General features: G+C 34.6%; 1 protein-coding gene across 1 annotated transcript in view; it reads left to right on the top strand.

Annotated features, from left to right (window-relative positions):
- Positions 1-753: 753 nt before the first annotated feature.
- Positions 754-14,248, top strand: part of LOC125502324 (ankyrin repeat domain-containing protein 6-like) — a gene marked incomplete in the record, with an annotated part of 49,602 nt that continues 36,107 nt past the window's right edge. The window contains 1 exon segment of the mRNA XM_048664158.1: positions 754-1,486.

The raw sequence follows: 14,248 nt of genomic DNA, 5'->3' as shown, positions 1-14,248 counted from the left end.
ATATTTAGGCACAAGATCAGGCCAAAATGTTGTGCATTATGCCACTTTTTTGGCCCATTTCTCAGAGCACTAATTGTTCTTTTAAGAGGCTTGGGAAATGAGAAAAAGCAACATTTTCCTGATTTTTCAAATCATCCATTCTGTACATTTTCCATATTGTAGGCATGTAACTAGTCCTTCTGGGTTAAAATCGATGGACGAAGCAAAGCGAGGCGTTGTTTTTGGATATATGGATTTTTTTCTTCAGCTTTTTATAGCCGAAAAATATGAAATGTTAGTAGAACTTTGATTGGAAAATTTAGTTTAAGTTCATGATGATAACGCTTTATCGCGTGCTTTGCTTGGGCTCAGGCGTCTGGAATACTTGGGCGCTTTTATGAGATTTTTCATCATTGTGGAATTCTTCAAAAACTTAAGGCTTTTTCTGGGAGTTTCCGACTAATTTTGAAATGAAAATTAAATCGAACGACGAGATTTTGTGAAAAACATGAAGAATGCTGAGAACATATAAACTGAGGAATATTCGGAGCAGTCGTTCTTTCGGCTCTAATGAGAGCAGGAGGCAGACTTGTATTGCGCCAACTGTTGAAAATTGACGAAAAGCGAACTTTTCTTAACCATGTTACGTATAAGAACAAACGTATTTCGAACTGGCGTGTTGGACACGCGTTTTTCCTCAAAAAAGCGCAAATCGTAACTCGTGGAGAGTTCTAAAAATATCAGATCCCAAGCGAAACAGTGGTCGCGAAATCGAAATAGCGCTCTCAAATAGCTTTTCAGTTCCAGACCGTGCACATTTTACAGTTCCGTTCAAGTTTCAAATCGGAGAGCACGTCAAATTGGATCGTTTCGTTTTTCTTCTCATAGCGTTTGTGTCTTCGGTAACGCGATATTCAAAACATTCCCAAGACGGTTCTTCGTGCAGCCCTTAGCGTACCATCGCGAAACCATTGAAAACGCCATCGACTCAGCGGGGCATTCACTCGTTTCAAGCAAACACACCGTCAACTGCTTCAATCTTTTTTTCTTCGTGCTCTTCGCGGCCTTCTTCGTCGAAGCAGCGGTGGAATGGCGGCTGTTCCTCCACGGCTTGCATGACCGTCAGTTTCGGCCAACGGTTGAAAAACAAAAGGTGCAAAGCGCTGTTTAAAATCCGATAGGCGTCAGACAAGGTTTTTCGGTAAAGTTACGCAAAACATACGCAGGATTTTGTTACTGAATCTGGTGAAATTTTGTGATTTTTTTTGGTTCGCTAGGCAATTTGCGGATAGTGCTTTAAACAATTCTATGCTGCTAAGGGAGAGCTTTTGCATGATTATCTACTAAGTGCTTGGAGGAGTCAAACTGGAAATTTGTACAGTAATTGCTAGTGAAAGTGGCCGCAGAAAGTTTAAAAAGTCGTTGGTGTCCGGTGATATGTGCAGAAGTTGATGTCGGCAGAAATCATTGCTTGTAGAGACCCGGAGAACGCGAGGAATGTGATAAGGTTGGTAATAAAGATTTTCAGTTTCGAATAGTTGTTTCTTAACGAAGCGGTGCAATAAAGTCCCTAGTTTAATTAAGCTATTTACATCCAATCGGACACTCGTCGGATCTCGTCCGTAAACATCTTCGGAGAGGAGCATATTTGGATTATTACATTAATTGCAACGGTCTGCTGCCATTTGCATAACGTACAAGGAGGAAGTTTCTTTTTACATGAAGCAATGCTAATGCATTGACGGAGATTAAAATGATGTTGCTTACAAGTGCCCCAGAATCATTTGGAGCAAAAAACTTCTCCAGCCTGAATGATCCATTTGCGCTTGATGTATGTAAAGCCGCGCTGGATTAACATCGCTCAGAGGAGTTCTGAGCTACTGCAGCTATTGAATAAAGCGCTGTTGGAAAATGAGAGCCTCACTCGTTTCAACCAGTAGTAGTTTGTCTTTTGGGCTCCTACTATGACCAACAATCATTAAATCCAAGCAACCTTCACAAGACTATGAACATTTAAAAGTATGTCTCTGTTAGCTTCAGGCTCTAAATACCACCGATGACATAACCGACGTAAACAAACAAATTTCAAAATCTTCAAAGCCACAACTGTTTGCTTACATTTACAGTGTGAACCCGTTAAATGAAAGAATTACTTTGAAATGTCCATTGCCATCGTCGAGGTTGTTTTATAATAAACGATTTTTACGACCACTCTAAGGTACAAATATTTAATGAATTACCGAACTTTTTAAAGGCCATTTTTCGTTTTACTCGAATTTTGATATTCGATCTGCAGGCGTTTACCAAGATCCGCTTAAAGGTGGGATTGTAAAAGTTAAAAACAGTTTAATCAAGCAACTCATAATGTCAGTTTAGTTTCTTTAAGCGCAAACTACGCAAATTTATTTTTATTTTAAAATATTTTGTTATTATTTCATAAATCAAGTTTTAACTAACCAGCAACTGTACGCAATGCATTAGCGCAGAGTGATGTTAGGTTGGAATTTTTCTTTCTTCCTTATTGGACGATCGTGGTTGTTTCGTTGTCATTTTTTCACTCTTACACCATACATAGTTAATAATGGCCATTTTTTTATCATCAAAAATTTATTTTTTCCTGGGCTTTATTACCTTTGCGTAATTTTTGTTTGCTTTTGACGAGGTTTGGAAATGGTAATATTTAAAAACCGCAACCAATTATTTACGGGAATTTGAACATTCATGCAAAATGAAAACTTGACACAAAGATATTGGAGGGCAGAGTAAAGCGAAAAAACTATTAAAAATAAATCTCGACAAAAGAAACTGTTTCTGTTCGAGAAAATTGGAAAAAATATCTGTATTGTTCTTCTGAACTAGCAATACATGTAATCAACTTCACAACTAGAAAACGTATCTATGCTGCCTTAACGAGCATGAAAACGGGCACTGCCTTTGTAAATAATAACGATTTGAAATTCCTTGCACACATAATGATTAATCCGCATTTTAATTTTAAGCTCTATTTTAAAGGTAATTATTCATTCTTGTTTTCTCCAGAGCCTTCGTCCTTCGACGTATTATTAATTGAACCTAAGTATACACTTACCTGACCTGATGTGTTTTAAGGCGTACTATAAAAAAGTAGAACTAATCTAGATAGTAATTTATATTGTTTTTGTGAATGGTAATTTGGAAGTAGTACGAATGGAAGCATGGAAGTATATCGAATCGAAAAATAATTTACCTTTGTAAATTGTGAAGCGCAGAAGCTTTAGGGTACCTTCTTTAAAACCTACTTTGATTAAATATGGGGAATTAATCGAAATAAAAAGGAAGTTTTCGAACTTTTCCTTTTGTTTTGTGGGTTTAAATTTTGCAAATTTCCTTCCTTGGACCGGTTGGCTGAGAAGAAATGGTCCTCCACTTAAGAGCAAAGGTATCTGTCAGTCATGGAAGATAAATGAAAAGGCGTATTTCCAACACAACTCAACAAATGAAATTAAATAAGAACTTCGAGAATAATTCAGTAATTAATCCTGATGAAACATTACACTGAACCTCAATAATGGAACATGTAATTACCAATCATATTCCGCACTGGATGCAAGATTACAAAGGATGTAATATAATTCTGAATATCCTGAGCAGTCTGAGCACTGTTTCATCGTTTGGCTGCTTCACCTATTAGGTATCATATAATATTAATTAATTTAGGCCTCGTGCAACTATTTCGCAATAGTGAAATTAAGTTATTAATATGCGTTTAGTGCTCTTTAGCTAGGATATTGCTCGGCGTAATCTTTCCAATTATCAATTATTGTAATTATTGTTATTATTGCACGTTTACCGGATTAGRATTTTTTTCAAACCGAACATGGTTTGGAACCCAAWGAAATTATGCCWGTATTTAATTGGTTATGCAGGAAATTTCAATAAAAATKAAGTTGTTAAGGACGTTGGGYCGAAAACAATCAATTGAGCGCGGAAATCATACACGTAAATCTTCCATTATACAACTACCCATTTAAGTTGAAATACTTCACGTCTTCTACTGAGGCTCATTTTTTTGCAATTACATGACTTTTCCACTCATTTAAAATTMTTTGGTAATGATTTGATGATGTAGGCGTGGGCGGATTGGTAAAACASCAATAATCCAGCAGTAGGTATTATAAAGAACCGAAAATATTCCAGCAAATTAATACATAACTTCAAACAGTCCTCCTTTCAACTTATCTGAAAACGAGTCGTTTCTCGTGAATAAATTTGAATAAACATAAAAGCCAAGATACCAAACCATAAAAATTTTCCTAAAAGAGACATAAACATATATTCGTATCATTTTAAAGCCGGCTCGCTCTACGTGCGTGTTCCCTCGCTTATACAGGGTGTTGCGAAGCTAAAAACCTACCAGGTCACATGCTAATTAAACGCTTATTTGCTCGCATGTGCAAGCTTCAAGCATATTATTATATGCCTGGTAAAATTTACTTTCATTTTTTACTGCATCCTCTATCTACTTTGCATTTGTACTGTTAGAGGAAATGGGAGAAAGTTGTTAAGGTCATAATTGATTTAAAGCCTTCAATATGTTCTTTAAATTTATAATGCATGTGTTTTTAGTCATTTTTCAAAAGTTTGGAATTGCGAAAAACTTTGTAGGTTGATCAGTTTGGCTTGAAATGATCCTGAATAGTCCTTAATTATAACAACAAAAGCAGGCAACAAAAACAATAAAAACATGTTGGAAAATTGAAGAAAGTACGTGTTGAATTTGCTTCTGTTGCCAAACATGAATGTGTTGAATAATTAGCGAGGAAAAGAAACTAAAGCTACATTGAAATGAATCGATTAAAGCTTAAAAATAAACATACATCAATAAACTAAGTTAATAAATCGCGTGCAAATGGCATGAATGAGGTGCAGGTGTATCAATATTTTATTTGTCCATAGTGAATTTATCTGTTATTACCTTGTCATTGCTAAATGTGTATTGATTTAAATCAATTAATAACGCATGTTCATTAATTTTTTTAAAATAATTGACTATTTTGAGTATTTTTTCATTTCCTTTGGTGTATTGTATACAGAATGTGGACAATCTGTCTGTTAGGTTTTCACGGCTATTTCTTGAAACTGATGAATTTTCGGGATTTTAAGCCGTCGTGGAACCTTTTTTGCATTTTCTCGACACAGCCACCATCTCGGAAGGTGGAAGCCCCTCGTACTTGCAAAACGTCGGAAACAAATTCTCGTCAATGGTGCCCAAAAACTCGAAAATCTCAACAGTTTCTACCTGCTTCGGATCGCCAAATTTCCCCATCCAATTTCAATTAAATATTCAAGAATTTAAATTAAAAAATGCAATGTAATTTAAAAGGAAAACCGTCTGAATGGTCTTGAAGAAGATCTTCTTTTGGTCTGCGTGGAATGTGAAAAGCTAAAACTAGTAAGTCGTTAGCAGACACTCAATTAATGTGCTTCTGAAATTATGCGATTCGTTTTAGTTGGAAAAACAAAACTGAAATTAATAATAAAAAACTTTCGGCATCAGCAGAGCCGTCATGAGTTTTTGAAGTAGGCAAGTGCAGGTTTCGACGTGCGCCAACCTCAGGCACCCCCTAGACACTCGATTCTCCAAATTCTATTATGCACTTTTTAATGCCTAGTTACTGTCGCAAGTGTTTGTGCAAGTTTTGGTATCGCTAATTTCAGGCTGAACCCAGCTGATGAGAGCTAATAGGCTCGAAACCGGTCTTGGGGGTGCCTGAGGTTGGCGAACGTCGAAATCTGCACTTGCCTACTTCAAAACTTAAATTAGTCCTGAGATTTGGGTATTTTCAGCTATAAAACTTAGGTAATTTCGGGCCAAAATGATGATAATATATTTTCTATTATACGCTTTTATACGAACCAAAAATTAAGTCAATAGAATTAGAAAAACTCGTAATTACACACGATGTGTAAGCTTTACTCTTCGCTTGACCACCAACATAATTTCGTGGTTTCTGAATAGTAAAAAGCCCAAGTGCACGGTCCAGTGATAATATCAGTATAATTATTAAACACATAAAATCAGTGATCACGAAATCCATTTACGAAAGATGCCGATTTTTGTGGTTGATGAAAACTAACAAAAAAAAAACACCTTGAAAAAGCTAACTACTATCTGTCCCGACAAAATAATTATTTAATGTTGTGGAATTGGATCTGGAGCTTTTAAAGCGAACGTCCTGTGATTATTTATGAAAGACGATTTTTTTGATTCACCGTTAGAAAATTAAAGATCACAAAATAACACATTGGCTATCATGAATTTTCGGCATATAAAACTGCGCTAAAAAGTTTTACGACTAATTTAAGGCAACTAATAACTCTAATTAATGAATCAATTAGCATATAGGCAATATTGGTAGCTAATGATAGAGGAAAGAAGAACATTTCGGTTTTTCATTAAGCGAGCAGTCGAGCTTTTCGAGCCATGCAGAAAAATTATATGAGCTGTCGACAATTAATCAATCATTTTAATTAGATCAGCGGCATTTGAATAATTCATAATTGGATTGAACACAATGCCAAGATAAAGTTCTTTATGCAAAGCATGATATATTTAATTAACTATCTTACATGGTAGGTTATAATTATTTGCATATTGGCATGCTGCGCGTTCATATTTATATTGTTCGAGTGCATTTTTAAATTGTTTTTTGTAATATCAAAAGCGTTGAACTTTCGCAGTCAAATGAGCAATTTTACCTGTGGATGCACCCTAGAATAACGATTCTGTACAGTCAACTCTCTCGGAACTCTCGGAAAAACAGAGATTAGTTCTCCGAAAACCATGAAGCCCGTAAATTAATATTACCATACCATAAGTGTACCATAGTAATTTCTGTTTGCCAAACAATGGGCGGTAATTTTTAGTTTTATTGTATGTAAATTCGAGCCGTACAGGGTGTTGCCCCGATAGTCTGGCTCTTGTTTATTGGGTGTTGGTGAATCGAGTGTACCCAAACTTGTTTAACGGATTTACTTCAAGTCTATAGTGTTGTACATGCTTGTATTTGAAAACGCAATATTGCAATGCATCAGATTACATTATTTGTCGCTTGGAACCAACATTTCCAATCGGTTTATTTTAGTAACTTGCATGTATATGAAAACAGTATTTCGTATCTATTAATGCAAGATTTGTTTGATCAAATTTTAATTAATTAATTAAATTAAAGTCCCCTTGAAGAAATTGATCAACTGTAAGAGAATTGATTTTTCCTGCAGGATGTTTCAAGTGCCGTGTGCGTTAACGTTTTAACGATGCTCTAAATTCGAATGTTTCAGCACTTGTCGGAATACTAGTTTATTTTCCATCAATTTCATAATAACAGTAATAATGATTCGCATAATATTTGTAATAAAAATACACAAATCAAGTGTTAAAGTTTACATATTATCCTTTCCGCTTCAGTGCAGACTAAACTGCAATTTAGATCGCTGAAAAACGCATTTTCTTAATGTCCCATAATTGTTGCCATAAACGATTTAATTCAGTAAGAAATTGTTATATCGATCATGTTTCCCATAAAACCTGCAATTAGACGTATTAAACGTTGAAAACTTATCAGCGGCGATTTATATGCCCTCCTTTTAATGCTATGCAGATTGACGGGGGTTTTTTCGATTTTTTTTAATGGCATTCTAGGCCAAGTATCTCTATAGCTGGTTTCGCAGCGTCAGATTTCAGGTGTTTCGACACGGTAGCCATGTGGTCGAGTCCCAGATTGAATAGATTATTTTTAATAGATCCACAGAAAAGTACGGTAATTTGTTATTTATATGTAAAGCTGTAGAGATGAAAAATTATTTTCCCGATTAATAACTAAATGAAATCTTAAATCTTCCATTAAATCTATGGAAGATTTAAGTTAGTATTTTCTGTATTTAAAACCTATCAAAATCCAGTTTACAAAAGTCTAACAATTTATAAACAGAAACCCAATCAACGCTAACAAATACTGAATGGAAGCCAGGACTTATTTTTAAAGGCATCAATAATTTTCTGGTAAAAAAATCAATTTTATTTGAAATTTTGCGTCAAAAATGGGATAAACGTGGAAAAACGCTACCACCGATTGAAAACGAGAAAAATGGCGCTTTCCACGCCAATAAAAAAATTGAATTCAAAACTTTGAGAAAATATGACCCTTTTTAGTGTGAGTTAATTAAAGAGTAATGTTCCGAATGAACATTACAAACAATAATGAAGAATACAAAAGTTGGAAATACATATGTGTGGTTGCTTATACAAAGGAAATAAAACAATATCAGCTAATTTCATCTACACGGATATAAACCGGCTATTTTTACTTTCGCCGAACAGATGTTACTCAATTTTAATAGAATATGGGTTTTAGAGTATTTTCAATATACTGGAACCTCTGCAACGTATTTCACCATTTTTATGGTCGCACTTATTAAAATATTTGAATTAATTAGCATACGTTAAGTGCATGTGATAATCTTTTGGAAGATTTTATTGGTAAATTTAGTCGTCAATTTTTTCTTGGGCGTTTTTCATCTTGAGCTGATTATAGTAAAACGCGTTTCGCACTAATAGTGTCGATTAGACAGAGCGTTTCCAATGCTGATAAAATAGCGATTTTCTAACCAAGAATGCTCAGGGCGATAATAGACCGTTTGAAGAACTAGAATAGTAGCGAAATGACGGGCAATTTGCGCTTTAGCTATTTCTCGGAGTTATTTTAATTCCATATTTTATTGATCCATAAATACATTCTCGAGTATCTCTCGCAATAAATTTCAAAGTTCTCTGTTTACCTGGGCACTGCCTTATACAGGATTGGATTTAGATCAAGAAATCAATGCCTTAAAGCTTTTTAGTAATGATGACTAGTGTTAGTTGCTCTTTGCAACAATAGGCGAAAAAACAAACTTCTGCAATAAATAATAACAGAGAAACCTGATAGAGCGCGGTAAACCGAAATAACTGCACAAATTGCCTAGTTTTGACCTGTCTTAATAATTTCCGATTTTCAATTGCCTGCCTCTATCTGCTCTAATACGGCCAGAATCAGCCTGTATATGACCATCAAGAAGCTTCTAGTGTCAGGAACTATCCATTGAACTAAGAAATCGTACATGTAAAAATTGAATTTTTGGTCCAAAAACTTGTAAGGTCACTTTTCCTTTTTTTCTGCGTTGTTTCTTCACTTTTTTTCAGTTACTCTCATAATTTTTATAACTGTCCCGGTTTTATTGTGTAGGTACTCTCTAATTACTATTTCAAAGAACCTTAATCTACTAAGCTAAAACCATGACTTGAAGAGACTATTTCCAAAAAACTTGTTTTAATTTAATCAACGCTAATTTCGAGTCAACCTGGATATTTTAGCCTGATTTAAGGCATTCTTTTCGAAATAGAAATTCGCAAATTCTTGCAAAATATTGCATAATGCGAAATTCCAAGGTACGTTTACTATTCATCTTTTCGCCAACTTACTGGAAAATAAAAATAGGTAATTTCAGTTGGATAACTACGTCACGTAGAGGCCATAAGTGTATTAATAGATATAGTAACTCTCGAAGGCTTTATTATCGGTTATTTTCGGAAGTAATTATCTAGTCAATTTTGAATTTTATTTTTGGCGGTTTTACTTGCTTTTTCATTAGCACTTCAATTAGCTTGTTATCGTTGAAACAAGGTTAATGCAATAAAATGGGAAAATTAGAGCGATATTTCATGGAGAATCGACAGTACATTACTCAACAGGGCAACTTGTTCTTTTTCCGCTGGTGAATTAATAAGTGACCTTTAGAGGGAAATTATTAATGGTACTGATCGAACAATAGTTGCTCGTTATTTATCGTTATATTACCATTGACATCGACGAATCGAATTGCTACACTGATTTCGTGATTATTCTGCTCATCGTTTAAGTGGAAGATTTAATGGGGAAATAAAAGAAAAGTATTAAAAAAAAACTGTTTTAGTTCCCACTAAGTTTAAGAAAGCCCGTTACCTTGAAGCGCTTTTTTCTGGGCTTCGTTCTCGATCGTCTCGTCATTTGATCATCTCATCAGCAGATCAATCCACATATTAATTCAATCACTACCTATGAGAAAGTAACGACATGTGCAGTCAAGATAACTGTCGCCCGTCGATTTTAATTCATCGATCGACTTTCACCCAATAAAAATTTAAATAATTCGACATTAAAATTGTTCACCTTCAACTTTTTTCATTCTTTATTAATAAGCTTATTATTGCTCTTAGATCGAATCTCTTAAAGCTCGAATATGTCAGGAGTTCCGGTTCGAAATAGATTTTAAACAGACATGCGATTTTGATTATTGATTTGGTTAGTAGACGAAATAAATGCGTAACGTTTCGGGATTTTTTTTGATTAGAATTCATGTATTTATTGAACGTTGTACGTTGAAGTTGAATGAAACTTACTCTTTCATGTGAAATAAATTTGCTTTTAGTGAAGAAATACGGATGCTTTTTGCGCTAGATGTCAGGACTGAACAAACAATATTACTTTTACATTGCAATCGAAAAGCGGTTGTTTTTTCGCCTGGTTGATAAACTTCATACACGTGCTGGGTCATCAGAAATCAGACAACTGCTCAAATAGCATTTGACTAACACATTAATTTTTATTATTAATGGTCTTGCTGGTATCTCAATTTGTGTTGGTTAATTCATCAGAATAAACATGCATTGGACACGCGGTGGTCTCAAATCTCATCCGTTTAACTGCATATAAGTTATAAAATGTTGCCAGAAACATATCTTTCGCCGACTCTCAGTTTCACCTTATTTGAAAAAAAGCGTTTTCCGTAAAATCGGGTTTCATCTCCAAGAAGCGGGAATGCAACGAACACATTGAAAATCGCGCTAGAAGTTCAGTTTTGAAATAATCAATATTTTCGACACAATTTAACAGTTTTTTCAGAGTTTACGAGCTTTAACCGACGATATATTCTTTATTATTGAMCCAAACCCTTTATAAATGCGCATTCGYGAGCTTCTTACATCGAAAGGAATCGATTGAGCTCGAAAAACACACATGTGAAATTTTGATTTTTGCCCGAAAAATTTCAAAGGCTGGAGGTCGATTTTCTGAAAAAAAGAAAATTTTGTCAAAGTGCCTTGGATTCGACATCATTTTCCTCTCATCGAAGCGACGAACTCATTGAAAATCGCGCCAGAAGTTTAGTTTTGAAATAATCAATATTTTCGACACAATTTAACCGTTTTTTGAGCGTTTACGCGCTATAACCGACGATTTTTTCTTTATTATTGACCCAAATACTTTATAAATGCGCATTTGTGACATTTTTACGTTGAAAGCAATAACTGAGGTCAAAAAAACACAGGTGTGAAATTTAGATTTTTGCCTGAAATCGGGTGGAGGTGATTTTTTGCAAAAATATCAATTTTGTGAAAGCGCCTTGAATTCTACATCAATTTCATCTCAAGGAAGCGAGAACTGCAGCGAACTCAATGAAAAACACTCTAGAATTTCAGTTACGAAATAATCGAAATTTTTGTTTCATTTTAAGCCTTTTTCGAGCGTTTAGAATCTTCTAGAGGTCGATTTCTTCTTTATTATTGACCCAAACACTTTATGAATGCGGATTTGTGAGCTTGTTACTTCGAAATGAATCGATTCAGCTCATTGTTGCAAAACACAAGAAATAAATTATTTTTCTCCACTGCCAAAAAGTCCGAAATACTCGCCAGCTTCAATTCAGGATCGTCACAATTTCTAGCCATTTTCAAAATTTATACAATTGTTTTCATTTACACCACAATTTTATTTAACTTTTTTTAAACCTTGATTTAGATCGGCGTTTTTACGAATGCAATCTGGTCTCTAATTATAACAGTTTGAAATAAAGTCTTCTGAATTTTAAATGGTTTGTGGCCTTTACACGAGCACATAAAGCCGGCCAGTTTCTTTGCAGTCCCAACTAAAAGTTTATAAACAATGAAGCCTTTACTAGCATTTTCTTGTCAATTTTATTAGCCTTTCCAAGATTTATTATTGGTTGATTTAATTCGGGAATTTGCTTACAGTTTACGAGCTCCCGACTGCCAATTCGTCGCAATTGTAACACCCTGTCTTTTCAGCAATCAATCGGTTCGGAAATACTCGCTGTAGAATTCGCACTCGTTTAATTAACCACTTTTTATATCTAAAGTGACTTGTACAGGCTCCAACAACATTTCGACAGGGAGTCATAATTTTTGGTATGTTATAATTTGAGCAACCATAATTAAAGGGTATTATGAAAACGTGATAAATTGCATTTGACCAAAGTGGTTCAAAATTTACAGTTCGTTGGCGCGTTTCAAGAAGACTTACTTTCTTTTGCAAATTGATTGGGTATTTCATGGACCGAAAAAATAATTGGGTCATTGGCCAAAGTTTTTTGCGTCAGAGAAAAGCACTATCGCTTAATCTACGTGAGCGTTTGTTTGATTATTTTCTGGTTGCAAATATAAAACCATTTTATTTTCAGCAGTCGTTCGCAAAGTTTGCATGTCAGTATCGAACTTGGTTGATCAAAGCTTGATCGTTTTAAAGAATAAACGTTTTGTTAGAGCGTAACAAGCAGGGTAAAGTTTAATGATCGCTCCTAAACATCTGGCTCTATATTTCATGAGCCATGTCAAAAAGGTTTTACAATTAAATTTAATTTCTTTATTGTTTCCGAATTTGTTCCCTTTTGTGTTACTATAAAGATGTTTTCGATTTGATTTCCTGATAAAATTATATTAAAAAACTGAACAGAAACTAACGAGATTTCGCAGCGGGAGCGGATTGATAATTGACATTCACTAATATCTAATACTCAAAGAACACCTATGTATGATTGAGTTGAGATCGTGTCTATTAGAAGGATCCTCAAATAAATTAGCCGGTGATTTATTACAGAAAATTAAGATTTTTCATGGAACACCATGTATCAATTTATTAATTTCGAATCATTGCCAAATAGTGTCGATTAATTTCAGAAATGTGCCACATCTGACGTTCTCTTCTTGTAATAGGCCGTTTCCACACATTATTTTTTATTTTTAATCGCCCAGAATAGCGATATTTCGATAAGTCGTTGATTTATTTGCGGATGTTGGACATTTGACGGTTTTGGTTTGATGTTCTCCGGCTAGTTTTCAAGACATTCATCACTGGAAAAAACGACTAGGACCTGCTGGGCTATTTATTTAATTGCTTTTTCATTCGTATTCTACTTTTAATTATTTTTTCCTGTTTCACTTCCATTACTGTATTTACATATTTTGTGTGTGTATAATTTTGGGCCAGTTTAAAACAATATCAACTCAAAATTTGTTTAGAACATTTTTTTGAATCGATTCCAAAAAAGAAGCTCATTTTTTATTATCGAAAGCAACAGAGCGAGGTTGGCCTTGATTAATGTACCTCAAAGTTTCGCAGGTATACGAAAAAGAATCGTTGGTGTATGACGTTGTTAATTTATTGGCCGATTCGTAAATAGTGGCTTAATTTCTGGTTAGAAAAACATTTGCCAGTCAATATTCCTATAATTTATTGAGCGAAGTTTTTCTTGCTGCTTGTAAATAAGTGGTGCGAAGCTTTATCCTGACTTTTGCGAGCCATAAATATGTCCCCAGTTATCCATAATGTTTGTAATAGTGAATCAGTCATTTAAGAAAAGTATTAGGTTGACATTGTTTTGCGTGTTAATAATTTGATTAGTCTAACGGCCGTATGATGCAAAATATGTAACATATGTTGTTGTAAAGGCAGGTGTTCTCTCGATAATAATTACAAAACTAACTGTAGATTTTATTTAATTACTTTTGAGTATCGCAATTTCGTTCGATTTGTTAGAGCCGATCGAAATTTTCAATATACACGGTATCAACATCTTGGGTGTTTGAAATCCTTTATAAAGTTGAACGAAAATTACAAAAAAATATGTTACAAATGAAAGACTAGTCGTGGCATCTGGTGAAAGTTTAAGGTTCTGCAAATTTGGATTCTCCGATCGAAAAACAACCGATACTATTCTGCTACTCTTCTACTCTTCTAAAAGTGTTGCACGGGTGTTCAAAATTCAAAAGAGCGCATAGAGCACAATCGTGAGGCGCAGATTAAATAAAAAATCAGCAGGAGCTTAAGTCGGTAGATAATTTTACGGTTAGAATTGACTTTCGTGGTTTACACTTCGCATTTATTGAAACGCGAATGCAAAGTATTTAGTATTATGTTGG

The sequence above is a fragment of the Dendroctonus ponderosae genome, unplaced genomic scaffold (assembly GCF_020466585.1).
Source record: "Dendroctonus ponderosae isolate FM_Combo_2020 unplaced genomic scaffold, Dpon_F_20191213v2 Dpon_F_20191213_2, whole genome shotgun sequence".
Taxonomy (NCBI): domain Eukaryota; kingdom Metazoa; phylum Arthropoda; class Insecta; order Coleoptera; family Curculionidae; genus Dendroctonus; species Dendroctonus ponderosae.
The sequence above is the reverse complement of the archived record's forward strand: the minus strand, read 5'-3'. Positions and strand labels throughout refer to the sequence as shown.